The sequence below is a fragment of the Mycteria americana genome, chromosome 6, assembly GCF_035582795.1.
Source record: "Mycteria americana isolate JAX WOST 10 ecotype Jacksonville Zoo and Gardens chromosome 6, USCA_MyAme_1.0, whole genome shotgun sequence".
Lineage (NCBI taxonomy): Eukaryota > Metazoa > Chordata > Aves > Ciconiiformes > Ciconiidae > Mycteria > Mycteria americana.
The window spans coordinates 47,208,955-47,230,958 of record NC_134370.1 but is presented as its reverse complement, the minus strand read 5'-3'; the positions used below and the strand labels follow the sequence as shown (position 1 = coordinate 47,230,958).

Genomic DNA, 22,004 nt, shown 5'->3' with positions numbered 1-22,004 from the left:
CACTTGCCTTTTTGTTTACTTTCATCACTATTGCCTGTTTCATGAAATCAAGGTATCTATCCACACTGGAGTCAGTCAAACACTCTCACCTACAAATGTTATTCCCTTGGTTTCTCTGTTCCGGAAAGGAAAATTTTCCCAACACCTTCGGTTTTGTGTTTTCTGCTCGTTTCATAGGTCAGTTGTAATAGAATAGGCAACCTAGCCCATATTTTACTTGTCACACTGGAACAAATGCTTATATACAGAGCACATCAACTCTCCTCCCAGTAACAAAGTTAAAGCACTTTTAGAGAAGCTTCAGTTCACCATGAAAGACTTTGGACTCTCCCTGACTTTAATCCTACCCAATTTCCTTGTTGGAGATATTCATCACTGACAAGCAGCATTACAGCTACCTACTTCTCAGCTCAACACATATGTTTCTTAAAATAAAGCCACGGAAAGTAGATCAGGGATGCAAGTTCCCAGAGAAGTTACTTCAGGTGCAAAATGCTGACAAAACTGAGAGGAAAAAAATACTAAAATGGAAATAAGGAATAGAATTGAACAACTTGCATTCAGGTCTCTAAGCATCCTTCCACAAGCTTGACAGTTATTTCACATATGCTGGTTATAAGTTACTGGATTTTGTAGCATCTTCCCTTATATATGGTTGTTTGGGGTTTTTTTTTAGGAAGGAATATTTGAGTTGCATGCTAAGATGCTCCAGAATATCAAAGGCACAATGATACTCACCACACGTTTTGTAACTCACTTATGTTTGTTATCTGAAATCACGGGGTAGCAAGTGCTGGGGCACAGGAGCAGCAGAGCAGCCAGCCAGTCATATCTGTAGTGAATCTGGAAAAGAAGAAAGGAATTTTATAGAAAGTCTTAATGCAACAGTTCATACAAGCAACTTCCAATCTTGCTTTATTTAGGGGGGGTCAGGGAGGAAGCATTGTTTGCAGTTTTCACTTTAATATACTGGCTTCCACATATACTGTGGATGAAACAGAGCCAAACACCACTTCTTACAGGAAAATCTAGTATTTCTCCTTACCCCATGTCAGGGCAAACTAATAGGTTTCCATGCAACAACACAAATTTAGTTCAGAAGATGACACCGTTTTCTTAAAATATAGATGTTTCTGGCTCTTCGGTAATTTTGGTTTTTGTTTTTGGTAAACTGTGTTCCCCACCTTGGGAAACAGGTTCCCGAACCTGAACTCCCATGACATAGCATCCCTGGGCTGGCTCCATCTCCTTGAGATGCTCCAGGCACTTTGGTCAGAAGGAAGCACAAGGACTTTTTTTGTTTGTGCCTTTTTCCCCTTAAATAACACCCTCCAGAGCACACAGCCCACAGGGCAGAACAGGGCCAAAACATCAATTTCCAAGGGGGAGTGTGCTGTAACAGGGATGTGAAGGTTGAACCAAAATGAAACTATTTCTGGAAAACTCTGCCCAGGATGACCAGAGACACACTGTTCTGCATTCAAAACTTGGGCCTTTAACTTTCTTCGGAAGAAAACACATGGATTGTTCTAACAAAAATTAAAGCTTTAAAAAGCAACTTTAAGTTCTAAGAAGCTCTGACCATCATCTAGAAGACAGGTTCTTCTGACATGCTGAAGAACCACGTCAGACTCCTTTACACGTGAAGCTCTGCAATGGGCTATAAGCAACCAGGCTCCCCAGTGCCTAACAGGCATTCAAGTCTATGCCTAAGCTAGCGCTTTAATCCTTATTTTCCTAACTATTACAGGAAGGGTAGAAGTTTAAGGGTCCATACTAACCTCTCAAACTGCTTGTTCTATAAACAGATGGGAAAAAATGGTCACTCTTTAACTGACTACAGCAGAAGGAAACCCTGTACCAGAAAGTATTTTTGCTTTCTCCAACATAAAGTCCAAGATAGACCGAAGTCACCATCACCGCGCTGCCAAGAGATGCCACTGACTGAAGCATGCAGGAATTTGGTCTACCTCTGCCCTGTACTTTCATAAGCTTCTTGTCAGTCTAGTCCAATTCACATACATGCCCTTCCAATGTCATTCATGATTTCTGTCCTCAAGAAGCTACAAGGATTGCTCAATGGTGTTGTACGAGACTTTTGAAGTCTCCACAAGCTCACAACAGTTGTCATTAATTAATCCTCGTCTACAATTACCCAGCACCAACTCCTGAATGAAGCCAACCCCTGGGATGAGGAACACACACCACTGCTCCACTGTACAAGTGGTGAGTGACACCCATTCCTCTAAAATGAAAAGGCATTAGGTAGTTGAATATATCCCCCAATATTAAGTTTATTGCAAAGCATTTAAGGCAAGCTTTTGTTCTACTTGACATTAAAGTTGTTCCAAGTTATTTGACCAGGTCAAAGGCTGCAGCAAGAAAGAACCAGCCAAACTTGTACCAAACTAAGCCCTACAAGAAAGGGAAAATGCAAGCACTTATATTCACAGGAAAAGAGAGACTGCAGCTTTATTTATTGACATTGCAATCCTAACACCACTCTTGGGCAAAGAAGAGGAGTGTCCCATTAACATGACACTCCACATATTTAAATGCTGAATACCCTTTAACCTGGTGAAGTTTGCTCTTTTGCCACCTTGAACACATCCATTAAACTTAGAGGGAAAAACAAAAGTTGTGCATAAAAATTCCAAATAGGGTTCATTGGCCAGAAACTGCCTCAGTTTCTTTACATAAATACCAACCTCTACTAAGAAGTGGCATCTCCAAACAAGGAAGCTAAATGGAAGACTATTTATAACCCGCTCCATGGTACACTGATTTACTTTAGGAATGAAAGTAAATAAATCATCTCATGATATCTTAAGGTTCAGGTTCGAACCAGGGTTTAGATATTATTCACATTCTGCTCGAAGAACAAAATGACAGGCACATTACAGAGGACTCAAAGTGTAACGTGAGAAAACCTCCTGTGCCAGTCAGCCTCTGCCACTTCCTACTGGCAAGGCCAGGTCACCTCATACAAGACATTTACTAACAGACCTTTCGACCTGCAGCACAGCAAATATGACTCCTCCCATGTTCACGTGGATGGGACACCAGCATCTTGAGAACACCTGAGGTTCAAAAGGCAGAGGTCATATTCCATCCTTCCCCTGGCCGTACACTGATGGTGCTGGGCTCACCCAGAAATCCAGCCTGGTAGCAAGATGGCTCAAGCACAGCACAGAGGACCCCAGAGAAACAAGAGGATTCAGCTCATGACTGCAGCACATGTTAAACCTGTCCGAGAAGCCAGGAACCTCATTTAGCTGCAAGCATGGCATGATATAGAAAGCCACCTCTTGCAGCAAGAAAAAGCAATGGTTAACTAAGTGGGAACATGTGGACAACCTGGTTGGAGCACTAGTTTATCGTGGTAACAAGCTCCTTTCCTTTTCCAGGAAGCCTCACTGCCCAAAGCCTAACATTATACAGAAACAAGGGGATCACGTCCCTTCTTGAAGGGAAGACTAAGGCAGCCGAAAGAGCCACTATGGAGAGAACAATGACAATGAAAGAGGCAGTCTGAAGCAACAAACAGCAAGAGGGATCCTTTCTAGCTTTTGACAGATAATGAAACTTTTTTTGTGTTTAATTAGTACCTCCAGACACCAAACCCATTTCTTGTGACGTCTCCTTGATGGCACTAGCTAGGCCTTAGGCTTGGAGACACGCATCTCAGCTTGAACTCAACAGACCTTGGCTTCATACAACCACACAGACGTAAGGCAGAATCCTTCAATGAGGATGCTCTGCTTCCCGCCAGGCAACTCGCTTCAGGAAGAAGAGTTATTTATCTTACAGAGTGCCAAAACCAGAAGGATATGAAGCATTTGGGGGTGTGGAGCTGGGCACAGATGGGTCCCACACACCTGCATTGCAGACATGCTCCTCTGCATCGCTCGACATAACCGCAGCAAATCTGCCTCTTCTCAGCACACTGCCAACAAGCAGCATTTCTGTTGAACCCTCAAAGGCCACGATATTCAGATAAACACCATCACATTGGCTGGAGAAGCCCCACAGACCCCCAAAACCTCTTCCAGCTGCCAGTGAGAGAGAACAAGGCTACACGAGAAGCTTTAAGCCTCACTAGATGTTTTTCCCTATCACTTTTCAAAGCAAGGAGCAGATGAGAAGCTTGTTTCAGTTTCAGAGTAAAAACTTACGTCCCTGGAGGCAGCTTGTGAAGGGTACCTTTTTTTGCTACCTTAGAGTACACAACCACGTCTTTCATCTCCTCTGGGGGCTGGGGAAATCTGTGCCAGGCTGAACCAAGAGACATGCTTTCTGAGGCACAGCGCTTGAAAGTTCGGGGTATACCACAGACACCTTTTGTCTCCCAGAGGAGGGCATCGCTTCTGCTGCAGTGAGGAAGATGACTCTACAAACATGTTCCTCATTAGTTCTCTTGGGAAACTGGTACACAGACAGTTTTTGGATCTTTTGTACTTCAGCTCATTACGATTTTATTACCAGTTAGCAGCACAAAACTCTGTGTAATACTTTAAAAAAGCCTGTCATCTTTAGGCTCGAGGCATTTATAGCGTTATGAAATTAAAGCATGGGAACAATATTAAAATTCCAACCTAATAGACACTGCCCTACTCCAAAGTCTTCACACCATCCAGCACAGCAAAAAAGATAACACTGCTCCCAATGGCATTAGATGATGGAACAAAACCTCAAGAGCAACCATGATGCTCCAGCACTCACACTGAGCTCAAACAATGAGAACTTTGCTTAGCAGTGCACAGAATGTTTAGTTCTCCAGAAACAAGTGCCTGTTTTGAAAAGTGACCCATCAGACCTGGATCAATGTATGTTCAGGTGAGCAGACTTTCAACCAAAGAGTTCCACACCCATATGGAAAAATAAGGCCTCTGTAGACCATTTCTGGTGCGCAGGAAAGCCTTTTCAGGAGACCTCAACACTGCCAGACAGTTTCTGTTCCAAGTCAAATATGTAAGCATTCAAAAGCCTTGTCCAGAAAATGGTTTGCCTTTCCTCTTAGGGGGCATCATTTTTCTAAATGATAAAACACATGCAAACTATCTCAGGGTAAACACCATGTTCTTCAGTTTCATTTCACAGCTCAGTATTTTGTTCTCCTCTCATACACACCTTTAGCCTGAGCTATTAAAAGAAAACCTAGAACACTTAAAACAGCAAAAACAAACCCCAAAATATTAAGACAGTTTCAGTATTTCAAGAGGCACTAACATTTTTAGAGACCCCACAGGTAATATCTTCAGTGGCTGGGGGAAAACTAGCAAGAGCATCTTTATGTATTAAAGCCTCACCTCAAACAAGCGAACTCCCAAAGAAAAGTCTGCCTAGTGGTTAAAACCATTAAATAGATGAGCTCGTAGCATGAAACATCCCTCTCCTATTCTGCCAATGCATAAGGAACAGCTCTTCAGGAGTAATAAAGATATGAGGACGACAATTCAGGAAGTCTAGCAAATTTAAGCTGCATGTTGCATGAAAGTAAGAGGAAGGAGTGAGTCCCCATTTTCAAGTTAATTAGACAAGAGCAGCTAGAATGCATCACCTGCACCTCCATCCATATACTGCTCTCGTTGCTGAACAGTTACAGAAATTATGAATGGGCACAGCTCAGAGGACAGTAGCTAAACACCTAAAGCCATGTCTTCTGAGAGCCAAAGAGGTGAACCGAAGAATACAGCCTATGTAGCTTAACCTCCAACCTGAAACAGCAGCCATAAGCAGATGGCTGGAAAAGGGAAAGAGGGTAAGCATACATAACTTCTCCATGCACTCTTTCACCTCCAGTAGTTTTTATTTCCAGTCCTTCCCAAGTCAGTTTGGGCTTCTGGATGTTCAGAAACATTCAGTGCAGCCTCTTCATGAGCATGTCCAGTTCCTCTCTGAACTCGCCCAAACTTTTTGTAGCCACAATAGCCTTTGGCTAGTTCAACAAGTCTACTATTAACTGCCTGAAAAACAACGTCCTCCTGCTTCTTCTGAACCCGCCTCTTGTTAGCTCCATCTGATCCTCCCCAAATCTCATGGCAGAAGTGGACCATCCTCCCACATCCACCACTGCTGATTTTGCTGACCTGACCTAACCCACTGCCAACCCTTTAATGTTAGCTAGATATAAATAACCACTTCTTGTCAGAAGGGAAAGAGTAGGAGACTAACTTTGATTGCAGAGACTAAATAAGCAGCATTCTGTGCCAACTAGCTGTGAATAAATAAGCAGTATTATTTGCTAATTATCAGTAGATATTAAAACCTATGCCTAGTGGACAGCAGAGCAGCAGTGAAGCAGAAAGGACCCAAACTACACACTAAGGCTGTCTGCCCTCAAAACATGGAAAGTAGCAGTGTCAAATGGGGAAAAGTCACACCTTGTTGGGTAGGTTTTGCTGCCTTTTCACCAAAAACAAATACATTCAACACCTGGAAAAGAGCTGGACAGAAAGCTGAATGCCTTAACAACTGCACTTGAAGCAAAGCTCCTGCTTGGACTCAGTAATATGCAAACTCCTCCCTGAATACACCCCAAAGCTGACATCTACATTCATTCTGCTCAACTGCAGAAAAAGAGAGAGTCAGCTTTTATTCTGGCACTGTACTTGGGCACTGCTCAGAACGGTATTTATCGTCTGACACCTAGGGAAAAAAAAAAAAAATACTGCTGCTTGCAAAAACGATTTGACATCTTTCTCTCTCAATTCCCTTAAGTCATGAGCAGCCCACACATTTCAAATGTAGCAAGAGAATGCTGCAAGCAGGTCTAGATCTCAATTTTGCCTTTACAAAAGCAGAACAGCAAACAAAACTGAGTTATCTAGTGGCACGCCTAACTGCAATCTCTGCATGTGTGAAGGTTCAATATTCCCAGCAAGCTGCTGAAACCCGCATGTACTTCTAATGCATAACAGGAAGCCTACATTTTGTTAACAGCAAAATATTGAAGACTTCAAAACTGATGCCAACGGTCTTTGTGATGAAAGGGAACAGAATGGTGCCTCAAATAAGACAAGGAGACTACAAAATTTAGAGAAAACATGCAGGCAAGATCAGATAGAGTCTACTCGAAACACATTAATATCACAAAATGAAATTCTTTAACTCTTTTGACTCATCCAGAACAGAGTCCTGCCTACTTAAAATTTCATTATGCAAAGTTTTCACTAACTTGAGATGTTCCTGACAGGGAGCTAGACTACATTTTTCCAGTGGTAAGCAATCATTCGGTATTATGTGGTTCAATGACATCACAGCCTGAGTGCACAGAGGTGTTACGGCCCCACCAAGGATGCTCACCAAGATAACTATATTTTATCCTTTCGATATTAGCCTCCACTCCTAACCTGTTTGATACAGCCTCCAAAGCTTGAAACTCAAACTGGGAAAGCCCACCCAAGGAGTATTTTACTTTTCACTTCCAGATGATATAACCTTTCCTGCCTCCCAACAGCTGCAAATACTGTACAAGAAACAGTAGCCTGGAAGAAAGATAGCGTGTGGTGCTGGGAAAAACAAGCACACACCTTAACGTGAAACATCTGCTTTTTTACTGTTTTTTACCACAGAGCAAAGAAATAGAGCTTCCCCTTTGGCCTCCCCTGAAACAAGAGCAGAGTATACCCAATGAAACAGCACCAAGTAACGGTCTGGGTGCCGTGAGTTCAGAGAGGACTAAAACAGAGCATCCACCTTGATTAAACACTGAGTTATGATAAATATTTAAAAGTGGGATTTTGAACTCTCACTATCTTATTGAAAGAGGCTTTAAGGAACACTGATCACAATCTGTCTTAAGTGCCTCTACACAGCACTCGCTCACCTTACATCTTCCTCCAAAACACACAGTACCTGGATCACACGCTGAGTATTACTATTATCACAGTGCACTTTGCTCATATTTTGGATTTTTTTTCTTCTTCTTCTTTTCCAAGGATCCCGTTATGGGTTATAAGTCACACAGTTGATATTCTTCTAGCATCTGCACAAGGAACGTTTCCACTCCCAGTCCCTCTGGGAGTAGAGGTAAACCCCTCCTAAGTCAAGTCTAAAAGAAGTCGTCCCAAATGGCATTTGTCTTATTAGGCACAGTCAAGTTCACACTCCCAGGTTTCAATACCACTTTACAATACAATAACACTTTAAAATAAAAAAAAAAATTCCCATCTAGTCCAAGGAGTTTTCTTGCAAGCTCCCTTTGATTTGCATCTGAAGATGAGTTTCTTCAGTTCTTCCTACGCTTTTGAAGAAAAGGGTAACCCAACACTCACCTCTCCCAGCCTTCACAGCAAAGATGATTTGCTCAACATTCCCCCACTTACTGCATTGGTTTACTAAATCATTAACAGACTCTTAATTTAATGCTCTTTAGAATAGCCTGCTCAGCTGATACTCCTCCTCAAGCCTAAGCACAAACCAGTAACCCAAATGCAGATATTTGAGATCCTTTTTCCTTACCTGACAGATTCAGAAAGCTTGCCACATACTCAGGTGACACCACTGGCCCTCTAAAGAGAGGAGGCAGCACTTTCCAAGAGCAGCCCACTCACGTCCATTCATCAAGGCCTCTGCTGCTCCTCAAGAGTTTTTGTAGACTTTAGCTTCTTTGCAGCTTCTGGTTATCCCTCGTGGTTCTCCTCCTCCATGTGTGAGCCTCGTTTAGGAGCAACCAACAATCCACACAAGCCCCAAAAGTTGGGAAGGTGCTTGCAGTCTGGAACTTGCACCAGGATGAAAGAGATCTTTGAAGGAAAACCCAAGTATGGTTGCTGCATCTTATGGAAAACAAAGAGCTGCAGCAACCCCCAACAGGAATTCCTGCCAATTTCTTCCCTGCCTGTGCTTAACAGACCCATTTGTGAACAAGTCTAACTCATTATAGCAACAGGAGAAAACCAACCCAACAATACCTGGAGAGCTTTGTGCCAGGTTAGAGAGTTCAGGCAGCTCAGGAACAGGTTTGACAAGCACCAGCAGCAGTACATAGGAAAGGCATGACCAAAAACTCCCCTTTGGGCACAGCACTTACCACCACAGCCTTGCAAGCTTTTAACACTCTGCAACAGGACATTTCAATACCAAGCAAGGTATTGAAACACCAAGTTTCATGTTTAGGTACAAAACTACATCAACAGCTCCTCAAACGTGCTAAAAAGACTACTGGTTTAATAGTCCAATTTCTGATTAAAACTAGATTTTTAGCAGGCACGGGTCAGCAAGCTAAGAAACTAAAAAAGCAATCCACACTTGGTTAGCCATGACATGAACACGAGCAAAACAGCACCAGGGAAGCATTGCTATCATCACTATATATACTTCATGTAATTAGTATGGCACAGAGCAGGACATTAATACGTGCATGCTTCACGCATTGCTGTTCTTGCCCTGTTCTGGGCTATCAGCCGATCACCGCCTGCAAGGAATGCCTGGCTGCCTGCTGGTCATGATCCCACAGTAGGAAAGCTGAAGAGAAGCATTATGAATACCTCCTCCCACTTTCTGCAAAAAGGTGGAATTTCAAGAATTTTTTCCCTTTTAAAGGGACCAAGAACTTCATGTTCAATTACTTTTTTCATCCCTTATTTCTAATTTTTTTTTTTGCCTGGTTTCAGTTCCTATTTATCCCACCTTGAAACACTTTAACATGTAAGCCACAGTACAGCAAATCTCCTTTGAATATGTGCAGCATGGGAGATCTGTAGGTGTGTACAGCATGCTGAGAAACACTGAGATTTTCCTTCCAGTAAGTATCCGTAAGCCATCTTCCAGAGCTCTTCAGAAATAATGCCTCCCCATCCTGTCCCAATATTCTGAAAAGGCAAGGGGTTCATAAAGTTGGAATAATTGAAAGGAGAAATGCCCTCCTGCATTCTGTCTCCATCCATGATGACTGCAGATGCTACAGGGACCAGTAAGCTTCTGCAGTCTGCTCCAGCATCCACAACTGCTGGATTACAGATGTTATCATGGACATGGCTGCCCAGTCCTACCAGCATTCATTTTACAGGCCTGCTGACCACTGGTTTGTCTAATCACTTTTTGAATGCATCTAAACCATCAGCTTCCACAAACTCCTAGAACAAGATCCAGAAGTTTGTTGCCTGCTTTTTAAATAAATGCTTCTAATCCTAAGAGTCTCAGACATTTTAGACTCCCCAGGATAGGCAGCTGCTCCTCTGCCTTCAACTCAACTGCCCTTTCTCTATAAGTTTTACAGCTCCGCTGAAGATGCAATGACCAGAAACGTACAACACAATAGATGTAGTCACACACTCACCTATTGAAATTCACTCAGCATATTACTCAACGACCCTAATCCTTAGTCAGATTAATATTTCAGCCCTCCAAAAAATAAAACAATGCAAACTACCTGTAGCAAGCAAGAGACCAGCGTGCCAACAATAACCAAATCAATGCCAGGGAGATAAACCCTGATGGTCCCAACTGGCAAGCTGTTCCCGTGCCAAACAATAAGGGGTTTGCCCGCTCACCTGCAAAAGAGTTTCTTTCACAAGCCAAAGAAACCACACTACTCGCTGCACTCCTAAACATAAGCAAGCATGACAGACACTTGAAAATCCTGTTTGACTTCCCAGCAACAACTTTTCCCATTCAGCTGGCAGCGTGCTACCAACTTCAGAGAAGTTTGGCATTTTTCGAGGACGGCAGAAGAGCTCCGGAAGCCTGATTACACACTGAAGGCTTCTTCATTACACCCGTAGGATGAATTATGTATTTAATTAGAAGCAGCCTTAACGAAAAGCTGCTGAAGTTGAACACGGAACATAAGTCTCACTTCACACAAAGAGGCAAACCCACACAATAAAAGCAGATGCCATAACCGTCCAGCTCTGTGCACTGTCTCACACACTCTAAAAACTCCTCACAGAAGCTGGAGTAAAGCACTATTTTGTACAGATAAACTTAACCTTAACCTCGAAGGCAAACATTACCATTCACAGTTAGGAAATTGCATCTGTATGAAGCCACTTTGATTCAGCTTCCGCTTTCAATCCCTAATCTTCAGTGTAGCTGTCAATTAGAAATGTTCACTACCAAGTAATCTGCTCCACACGCCAAGTGGCATCTGTCTTCTTTGAAGCCTTAAAACTGACTGGTGAGGACTACTTTGTACCAGTAGATCACTTGTAGACCCTTTGAACTGCATCCAGGTATGGAGTTAATTGCTGCCAACAGCGGCACTGAAAGCGTCAGCCAATGATCCAACACAAAAAGCTTTTCGGCGTCACTGAGCCCCAAAGCTCCATTCACCACAGAAAAATCAGCCTTTACCTTTTGATATAGATACAAGTAGAAAAAGCCCTTGTAACGCAAGGTCATACCAAGCTTACTAGAAGACTAAATTTAGCCACCTGTGCCTCAGGCAAGTCTATTAGTTAGGGGAAGCTGAGATACTGGTGTTGAGCACTGGTACAAGGGCAAATCCCTTGGAAGACTTGACTCCATTTAATTGCAAGTGATCTCAAAGCTATTAACAGGGAGCCCAATCTCAATTCGTCAAAGAGGAGACGTATTTGAATACCACACAAAACTAGCATCAGGACATCGCAATACTGTTTTGAAGTTGGTTTGCTCGAGTGGTGTAAACTATTACTACGTTCAATGTTAGAGTCAGTAAGAGAGGAGCTCAAGAACAGATGGGGTTTCAACACAAATGTATTTTAGAACACTTCCTTAGCAAGCATATTTCCTACTCTAACACACCTCGCACTACAGTTATAACATGCTATAGAACAGCAGATCAACGAGAACACAGGGATTATTCCAAGCTTTTGTAAATGTTAGCAGAGACTGATTGAACAGTTTGTGAAGACAAGCCCCAGTTTACCAAAAAGCGTCACAGTGAACAGCTTCGTCAAACATTTAATAATTTGCCAAGCCAAAAAGATGGTGATGACTCAGATTCATCAGGTGCATTGGGTTTTAGGATCAGTATCAGCCACGAGCCCACAGAAGGACCACAGCACCCAACTGAGGTTTGATGTCCAGGATCGCTGCAAGCATTCAACAGAATCTACCCGTAGGAAAAAAAAAAAAGTTAAAGAATTTAGTTTCAAGACACCACTGGGGAATATCTACACTATCTGCGCCTCAGCCCTGCAGGCCTTCAGAGACCCCAAAGAACCTATTTTGGTGCAAGAAACCCAAATAGGAGTATTAGCTCAATCACACAAACAAGACCAGGATTACTGAGATGACTGCACCAAGTCTAAATGAGCACAAGGTTTCTTACAGTAGATGTTAAGTATATATGGCCCAACTAGACACCTGTAAGTCATACTCCATCTCCTCAAGTCTCTGCAAACAGATGGTAACATAGAAGGCTACCTGAACATCGGATGTTCACCCCACAAATAGCTCTTCTTACATCCGAACCTGTCCCTACAGCATCCCCAGCCAGGAGGATGCTGAGACCCTCAAGTCCCCCAGCCTATATGCTGCAAGCCAAAACCCTGAGCTATTGCCACAGCAGCCAACAAGTTACCCCCCAAACCCTGTCTTTGATCACGTTGCCTCCTTAACGTCAAAGCACTCGCTTTTCTGTGGAGACCAGAAAGAACAGAACAAGTGGTTCCAAAACACCACGCTCCCAATCACAGATCTTGACAAGTGAAGGCACTCTGGCACACAAAATAACTACTATCATTTAGAAGTGATAAAAAACACCGAGTACCAGTGCTGTATCCAGTAAATCTAGACAAAAATAAAAGGACCGCATATTGGTTTGGAGCCTAGTATTAGTTTTGGATCTTAACCACTGAATAACAAATTTCAGCAGAGATATTCTCCCCACAGAAGTGGAGCACAGCCTAACTATGATTTACCATCACTGGTGTTGCATCTATCACCAGTAAAACTGAAGCCTTAGCACTGCCAACACTGCACAGAGCTTTTTCAGAATTAGAAACCTGTCAAAACCTTTCCAAACAGAGGACAGCTGGGAAGCAATATAAGATGCCGAAGTGGCTGCAGGCCTGATCTCAGTTGCAGGATAATCATCCAGAGAACCCAAGGACCTCCAAACCACCTAACCTGGCACTGATGCTAAGCAAGCTGAGGTAGTCCATGGCTAGCAAAATGGGACTGCAACCACAGAGCAAACATTTTTCAGGGTGCGGAAGAACCTCACTACCTGGTGGCTGCACACATAGCACGTATTTTGGAAACGTTTATTTCCACCTAAGAAGTTACTTCATGCACGTGTGGCCACAATCTCTCCCTCCCAGTGCAAACCAGTGTGTTACCACCTGCTACTGCAGCCCTGCCAGAATGCGACAGTAAGAATGAGTCTTCATGAACCTCCTAAAGGTGAGACCTTTGACGTCTAACTTGGACTTGAAAAGAGACAACTACAAAGTATGTGGTCTCTGCTTCATTAAAATAAGATGTTACAGGTTCTTAAGTTTCATTTGTTCATTGAAACTTGTTCTTTTAAGATCTAGGAAATAAAAACAACATAGAAACTAGCCTTGCACATTACAAAGGAAGACAGTTACAAGGTACCTAAGGACAGCCAGACTAGCCAAAACCAGGGTTGCTACAGGACTTACAAGTAAGCAATGTGTACCAAACTTCATAAAAGCTGAATTGTTTCACTACACTTGCCAGAATGGGCTCTGTCAATGGAACAATATTAAGCCGTATTTTAGAGGACTTACTCTTATTTGTTTTTAATAGATCTAAATAAGCAGAAATCAGATCTACAAGGAATTTTGAGTCACGAGAAATGAAAGCTTGAAGACCCAGTAAGTCTGAGATGCTTGAGACTGCTACACTTCAGAAACCCCCCTAAAGAATTTTATCCAAGAGTGGTAATAACTCAATTCATATGCCCCTCCTTGCTATGAGGAAGACTAGACAGATGCAGATAGATTTATTTCAAGTCAGTTTTTCCTGTAGCATGCTCTCCATTAATGTGAAGGAAGAAAAATGACCGCATCTGAATCTACCCTCTGACTTATAACTCAAGAGTGAACATGCAGCAGCTAGCAAAGGAACACTGAGTTTGGTTTGTTACTTCTACAAACAAGACGTAACCCAACTTACAGGTGCAACAAAGATAAGTATTTAAGAAAACACACATGCAGATTTCAACCTCCTAAGCACACAAGATTTTCTGCTACATTAGATGAGTTAAATTATGAACTGAGTTCCATAGCAAATCGCTAACATGGAAGTGATCATATTTTGCAACATAAATAGCTTCAAGAAACACATACTTCAGACTGGTTGGCTTCACAGAGTTCAAGCAGGTTTCTCCTACAACTTAATTAACCTAGCTGCAGCACTTAAGTACAGCGATTCCTTGTGGGTTGGAAAAAAGGAGTAGCTCTATAGAAAGCAGGTATTCCAGAGTTTTCTTAGCATCACCACGAACTGCATGAATTCACCAAGCTTTATTGATACACATTAAAACACGTATATAGGACAGCAACTACTCAGGATATTTAATAAATTATGTGGCCTCCTCTAATGTACCACACGCAGTATGGCCAGTTCATCTTAGAAGACTACAGAAACATGACAGCTTCAGAAAAAATGACAGCAGATTCAGGACTGCAAAGAAATCTTCACTTCTTTGTAAACAGCCACAATTTTCCCAGCCTAAAGGAATGTCATAATATAATCATAAGAAGGCGGGGGGGGAGGGGGAGCAGGATAGCAGAGGTAGACAGGAAAACAGTTTTCCCATCTCACCACTGAATATCCCCAATTTCTGCATTAAATGCTAGGAATAGCAAATCCAAGCTACTCGATTGTCTTCCACAAAGCAGAAACTGTCAGGCTAATCTTCAGGGTAGAACTGCTGTCAGTTCTTCAGGCTATTAAGTTATTATCCAGAAGAGATTTGCTCACAGACAAGCAAACCAAAACAGAAGATTCAAACAGGTAAGAGACACCTATCCATTTCAGAAGATGAGCTGCTTTAAATAGATCTTATGGGAAGGAATAATGTATGAAAAGCCAGGAGAAAATGGTGGTAATCTCACACTGATCATGTTTCATTGTTAGTTTTGCCAACTTCTAGAAATAAGTGGTCTTTTAAAAGGTAGGTAGTGTCTGAAGAACCAGAGATCAAACAGGTATTTCAGCAAGGAGTTAAAATAACTCCTCCCTCTATAAAAAAAAAAAAAAAAGAAAGATCTAGCGGGATTTAATAGGGAATATAGTGATGAAGCAGGCACAACAAGTCTGAGATTTTATGTCTCCCTAAAATCACAGAATGGTTTGGGTTGGAAGTGACCGGTAAAGATCACCTAGTCCAACCCACCTGCTGTGGGCAGGGACATCTTTCACTAGATCAGGGCGCTCAAAGCCCCATTCAACCTGACTTTGAACTCTTCCAGTGATGGAGCACCCACAAGTTCCCTGGGCAACCTCTTCCAGTGTCTCACCACTCATCATAAAAAGTTTCCTATGTCCAATCTAAACCTACCCTCTTTCAGTTTAAAGCCATTGCCTCTTGCCCTGTCACTGCAGGCCCTGGTAAAAAGTCTCTCCATCTTTCTTATAAGCCCTCTTTATATATTGAAAGGTAGCAAGAAGGTCTCCCTGGAGCCTCCTCTTCTCCAGGCTGCACAACGTCAACTTTCTCAGCCCTTCTCTATAGCAGAGGTGTTCCAGCCCTCTGACCATTTCTTCCACGGCCTCCTCTGGACCCACTCTAACAGGTCCACATCTTTCTTGCACCGGGGACCCCAGAGCTGGATGCAGTGCTTCCAGGTGTGGTCTTGCAAGAGCAGAGTACAGGGGGAGACTCACCTCCTTCTAGGCAATTCCTTTACATCCTGCAGACCATGCTTTCCACGCTGGCACTTCTGCCACTGTAGAGAGAAGCTGTCAGTTGTCCCAGCTCTCTGCAAGTCAAGGTGACCGCTACCATAATTTCATCAAAACCAGGAACTTTGCAGGACTCCAAAGGTTGTATCTTCAGTGACTACCTGTTTGTGCAGGAACACACTACTAAATAACGTTGGGAAGGAGCTGCTGCCTGTGGTCCACAAAGATACAACTAGCATATGATGGAGGGAAGTTTCTGGAGGTAAAATTCAGGCTGAGAATAGGAAGGCAATGACCAAGAGTTGTGTGACAGCATCTCAAAGAATTGCTCCCACACTCAGGCTTGGATTCATTAGGAATCGAGAAGGTTTTTGGACAACTGGAAGCCTGTAAAAGAATAAGGACTAAATTAACCAAAATAGCACCCAGACACTGGCACTTGCAATCAAAATGGAAGGCTCCTCTGACACTTCAGAAGAAGGACAGAGAAAGCCAGGAGATAGAGAGGAGCATGTATCTGAGGATGATGCAGCTTTTGGGGGAAGGAAGCCGATTCATAAGAACTTCATCTCCTCAAAAACCCCTACAGGTGGAACAAGAGTTAGCCATGTAAAAATCAGAAGCTAGAAAAATCAATACAGTACAAGTAAAATAAGATGGAAAGACAAAACCAAGGCACAAGTGCGTTTCTACGCAAATGCTGGACGTCTAGAAGATGGAGAAACTCAAAAGCCTGTTTTTAAAGTGATAATATGGATGTAGCGGGTTCATTCAAGACACAGTGGTGGGCAGACAAGTCAATGGGATGTTCAAAGTATACAAGGACTAAGCAAGCTTTTAGAGGATCTAAGCTGTCTTTAGCATACACCACCATTCTTGCAATCTAAGTTTAGTGTGTCAGCAAGAAATACCCTGTAAATCAGAATTCCAACCTTAAATCAGAAAAATATAGTCTCAGCCACCCAAGAAGTGATAGCAGCTGTCACGCTGTCACCAGGGGGTTGTACAAGCAGGAAACACGGCGCTAAGCAGAGACTTCGAACGTCTCCGCATAAACTGCACAAGTATCAGGTCAATATGTAAAGCCAAGACTACGTTCTTAAACAGCATAAAGCGACTCCTCCCCAGCAGCAGATGACAGAAGCAGCAATTTCTGCCTTCACCTGGAACAGTGGCTGGAGTATTGGTGTGAGCCGCTACTGTGCGATCTGACTGTGCTGTAGGAGTAATAGAAGCCAATCCAGCCAGTACAGGAAGGCTAAAAGTCCAACAAGGAAACTAAATACAAATTAGTAAGGTTTTATTATTAAAAAAAAAGGGAAAAGGTCCCATGATTTATTACTGGGTTAAATAATCATAATAGACAATGTCTCCCAAAAGTTAAAATTGTGTTTTACACTCATCTGTAAAACAGCTTGGCCACCTCCACTCTCCCTGCTTGACCCCAGTAAAGCAAGCCAAGCAAATAAGGCTTCAAGTGGCAAAGGACCACTCAGAAGACAAGGCAACAGCAACAACCTTACTTTACATACAGTCACCCAGGAGGAGGATGGGGAAGCTCCCCACATAGTTTCTTGGCTAAAGCTGCACCAGAGTACCTGAAAGACACTTGCACCAGCTTTCACAGCGCTATTCAGAGGCATCTGAGCAACCACAAACCAGGCAGCCACACCAGGCAAATCAGAGTTGTCCTAAAGAATGGACTAAATGGACACAGGGCTAATTATATTTTATAAAATGAAGTCATGTCTCAGGAGTCAGCTGGAGGTTGTTGTCTTTCTTGTTTTCTTTTGCAGGAGGCAGAGCACATGAGCAAGGAAAAGGCAGCCGATACACTTCATTGAAAAAACCAAACATACTACATGACAAGATCTTTCAAAGCTCTTTGGAGAACAAAACTCTATACAATAAAAGGAAAAATCCTTCACATACACAAATAACTGGTTGAAAACAGATAAGGAAGGGGGAAGAAAGACATCACTGGTCAGTTTTGTAGCAGAGGGGACTTGCCAAAGGTTTCTGCTCTGCTCGACTATATTGAGCCATTCAAGAGAAGGCAGTACTAAGATGACAACATTTGCTACTGTGAATAATTCAACATGATCAGTAAATAAGAGCAATGACTCTAAGGAACTGCAGTAAAATCTCATGATACGAGTGGGTGATACAATTCAAAGCGCAGCATGTCAGGAACAACCACCCTAACTTCAACTTAAAAAAATATGACAGACTGAACTCAAGCCAACACTGGGTAACAGGACACCAGGGCTACAGCAGAGTATTTAACAAAAACAGTAGCTCTATGGGGTTTTGATCACTAACAAACAAGCAGAATGTCTGTAATTACACAGACAATATATAGAACAAAATACAAATCCACAGCATGCAGTGTTTTCTAAAGAGGCATCCACACCATAAATACCACCTGCTGATCTGATCAGCACCTCTGCCAACCTACCCCATTTGCTTGTGCTGCCTCTCCTGCCATCCCTCTCTCAAGGAGGCTGGAGCAGAGCTGGCAATGACATGAAGAGCAAGGAGAAGAGACATGGAAAGGAAAGTCTAAACAGATGAGGAGAATTCAGCCCAGCCAAAAAACCACCAGGAATGGAAAAAGTAGTTTCCTAAAATCGTGAATGTCACGGAGAAAGTGAAGAAGTAATTTGTTCTGAATTTACTCCTTGCTATTTTTTTTTTTTTTTTTTTTTTTACACTCCCAGTACTTTTTTTTTGTCTCTTCCTCATGTGTAGACCATGTAAGAAGTAGCCTACACACTTAGTGTCCACCTTTGTGTCTCTCTGTGCAAGGCAGTGAGTATCAAGATGGTTCAAAGTGAGACGACAAATCCATGGAAGAGAAGCATGAAGGTTACTAAATTCAAACACCTGGCTCAGGGAGGTCATAAACTGCTGGAGAGAGAAAAAATAAAGCAGTATTTCCCCAGATTGGATCTGCTGTATTTGTGTACTCCCTTCCTCAGGCATCTGCTACTGGTTACTAGTAAGCAGGATACTGGGCCAGATGGATTCCTGGTCTCATCTGGTAACACTTTTAAGGCATTATACAGGATTTCATCTGTTAACCTGAAAATACACAGCAGCTGATTGCTTCAGAAGAGCTGAAAATTATTTAAAAACACACAAAAAAAAGGGGCAATCTCAGTGTAAGGAAGGCCGCAAGCAGCTGTGGACTAGGTTGCACTTATGATCTCACCCAGCTCATAACTCCCCTCGCAATGGAGCTCTGTGCACCTGCCTGCTTGATCACTCCCACCAGAATATTTTCCATCAGCGACTTTGGCATAGGAAGTCAAATCGCTGTCAATAGAGAACTGGAACAGCATAAAAACTCCTATGGAAGAGTAAGATAGACAGACTGGAATGAGGCACGGTCATACACTTCAGACTTCGCAAGAAATGCTACTATGAACTGGAAAGCTCTTTAATCCAAGGAGAAGAGACACACAGGGTATTAGCTTGTCACTGTGACCTGTGAACCACCAGCCTGATTCAGCCATGAAGGACACTGGTGCAAAGAAATTACCTGCGACACCGCACAGCATCCCAGAGAGACCTCCCTTGCCATTCTGTGCCCTGTTCGTCAGGGGCGTTCAGGGATTAGCTTTAAGAAAACACGTGCACAGAAGAGATCGACAGAGAACCTGGAAAAAAGCAACCGTAAGGTTGGTGTGCGTGGTTTGAAAATAAGAAGCCAAGAGTTGAGTGCTTTCTGAAAGCACCGAAGGAGAGAAGAGCTGTTTTTATAAGAGGCAACACTGGCACAAACACAGATAGGTACATACCAGCCACAAATAAATTTAGGTGCAAGTTTCCAACCACTGTGGCCAGAGGATAACAGAAGAGCTTTCCACACGAAAAATGCAGCCAGAAGCCCAGATTGGCCTAAACCAGCATGGACTTCAGGTCAGCAGTAGAAAATATGCTGCTATAGTCTTGCACAGTAAAGCAGAGCACTGCGCCTTATCTTCCTCACAGCCCAACAGCTCTTAAAAAATAAAAAAGGCACCAGCTGGACACTTTGCTGAGTTCAGAAAAAGCAATTTCAGGAAAAGCAACATTTGAAGAAATACTTGTATCTAAACAAAGTTTAAGTACTTATGCAAGGTGTAAGTGTAAAGCACTGATTTTATCAAGCTGATAGTCTAAAATTTCATTAGAGTCAGCAATATTTTTGCCAAAAGGTTGCAATATCTGCTGTACTGGGGTACCACTACACCGGCAGCCAGAACTTCAATATGGAAAAGAGAGATTTGCCTGGCCAGTTCTCACCATGATCCTCCATGCTTTCTATGTACATCAGGGTTTTTTAATAAGAATTTTTTGTTTTCCTACACACCACGATATTTAAATTCCAGATCCTTTCTTATCTGGTCACACCTAGCTGGCGGTCACCTTCCCTGTACAAGAACTCTTGCTGATATTTATCACTGCCAGCATCTCTAGCTCATCCCAGACCCAAAGAGCTCTAGTGTCAGCCCAGCTTCACATGGAGAAGACAACTCTGTGCAACTCTCTACAACAGCAATGTAGTAAAACCCAATTCTCCTATCAGTAACGTTTTACCACCTAGGCAACACTTCCAAAATTTCAGCAACTGGCAAGCAGTGAGGAATCCTCCATGGCTTTTGCAGCCTGAAGAAAGCAATCTCCCCAAACTCATAACTCAAATGGGCTCTTTGTATTTTTTGGAATGCGTCTGTGGGAAAGCACTGCTAATATTTGATAAGAGCTTCTCAACAGGAACAAAGCTCATGCTTCTCAGTTCACCCATCGTCCTCTCCCAGCAGGCTGGCGGGGACCAAGTTACCAACACAGCATTAAACCGGGGATATAGAGAAGATGGTTTATTTAGGTGAATCACAGCCAGTAGCTGGGGAGCTGGGAGAAGGAAAAGGCAAGCCCTGAAGAACCTGGGGAGTGGCAGCATAAGCTGGTTACATACATGCATTAGGTCACTGATTAAAAAAAAAAAAAAATCAAGTCTGAGATCACACCCATGACAGTGTGACTTCAACCAGGCCACTGTGAGCCTGATAACAAGAAAGGGAGAAGGTGGAAAACCTCACATCAAGTCAGGAGATAGGAGGCAGCAGGTATTAACGACTGACCGCAAGCTTGGACTTGGTACACGACACTTCCTATGAACTGAAAAGTCAAGTCACTGTTGAGAAAGGTTGAAGAGGACAGTCACCAGCAGTGAAACAGATTGGGAAGGGAAGACAACAGCCCCATGAGCAATTTGGACAAGACAACGAACCCCAACCCTTAAAGTTTCATACCACGCCAAACAGCACAAATATATAAGTTTCCCAGATACCGGGGGAATATATGACTTCTTCATGCAAAGAAGTTGTAAATACGCTTACAGTTACACATAGTGCTTTGTCTCCCTTCGACCTGGGAACACGATCAGGTTTAGAAAGAGTTCCCAAGCCACCTACAACTCCTTCTTTGGCCGGTGCCCTGCCCCACGCTCCCAGCGATGGTCGGAACCACAGTACACGAGAGACATTTGTCAACAGGTATCCCTTGACGTGCGCCCACCCCTTCTAAATCCCGCCTTTCTGACCCATTAGCTGATAACAGACCACAGGAAAAAGCCGCCGGTGACGGAGGCGGTGCGGGTTCACTGCACCCCTCACCGGGCCGGTTCCCCTCACCCACGCCCCGGAGCGAGGTGGGACTCCCCCCCCGGGCGCCTCCCGGAGCACAGCTCAGCCAACAGCTAGACTCCCTCAGGGGTCTCTCAGGAGATTTTAAGCAAGCCCCAGCGCCGGCCCCTGCCCTCCCCCGCGGACGGCCGGTCTATCCCCCGACCCCGCGCGGCTCCTCCGCCCGGCAGGAGCCGTTCACGCCAGGAAAACCGCGGCCGCTCCCCCTCCCGCTGGGGAGGGCTGAAGCGACGAGCCCCACGGAGCCTCCTCCGCCACCGCAGGAGGCACGGCCCCGGGAAGGCGGCCGGGCCGCGGCGCGAAGCGACCGCCCCCGCCGCCGCCCAGGCCCCGCAGCGACGGCGGCCCCGCTGCCCCCTGCGCCCATACCTGGCTCCAGCGGCGCTGAGCTCGCTGGGCTGGGCTGGGCTGGGCTGGGCTGGGCTGGGCCGGGCCGGGCCGGGCCGGGCTGGGCCGAGCCCCGCCACTGCTCTCCCCGCACCCCGCCGCGGCTCCTCCCTCCGC

The 22,004-nt window shown here is 43.8% G+C and overlaps 1 long non-coding RNA gene across 1 annotated transcript; it reads right to left on the bottom strand.

Annotated features, from left to right (window-relative positions):
• Positions 1-756: 756 nt before the first annotated feature.
• LOC142411524 (uncharacterized) lies at positions 757-21,017 on the bottom strand. The gene is made up of 3 exons (XR_012776202.1): positions 20,937-21,017; positions 19,352-19,469; positions 757-843 (listed from the first exon to the last, which is right to left on the bottom strand). It is a non-coding gene; the product is annotated as an uncharacterized LOC142411524 (long non-coding RNA).
• Positions 21,018-22,004: the final 987 nt, after the last annotated feature.